This window comes from Penaeus monodon, chromosome 28 (assembly GCF_015228065.2).
Source record: "Penaeus monodon isolate SGIC_2016 chromosome 28, NSTDA_Pmon_1, whole genome shotgun sequence".
Taxonomy (NCBI): domain Eukaryota; kingdom Metazoa; phylum Arthropoda; class Malacostraca; order Decapoda; family Penaeidae; genus Penaeus; species Penaeus monodon.
This window is the reverse complement of record NC_051413.1, coordinates 35,568,811-35,569,051: the sequence shown is the minus strand read 5'-3', so window position 1 is coordinate 35,569,051 and position 241 is coordinate 35,568,811.

Sequence of the window (241 nt, the reverse complement as noted above, 5' to 3'; positions counted from 1 at the left end):
CACTCAAGCCAATCTCTAAATGCAAAGTTGAAGACACCTTCTCCACATGTTGCCCCCGTCTGCGTGTGCGTAGGGCAATCAAGCACAAATGGCAGGCACTATAGATGATCTGGTCTGAGGGACCGTCGTGAGAAGGACGCTGGGGGATTCGGGACGATGGAGAGATTAGGGATATGCATGAGTTTTTCTGCTCATTTGAATACAGCGCTCGGGAGAGGTGCCCGCCCGTAATGGCTCGGAG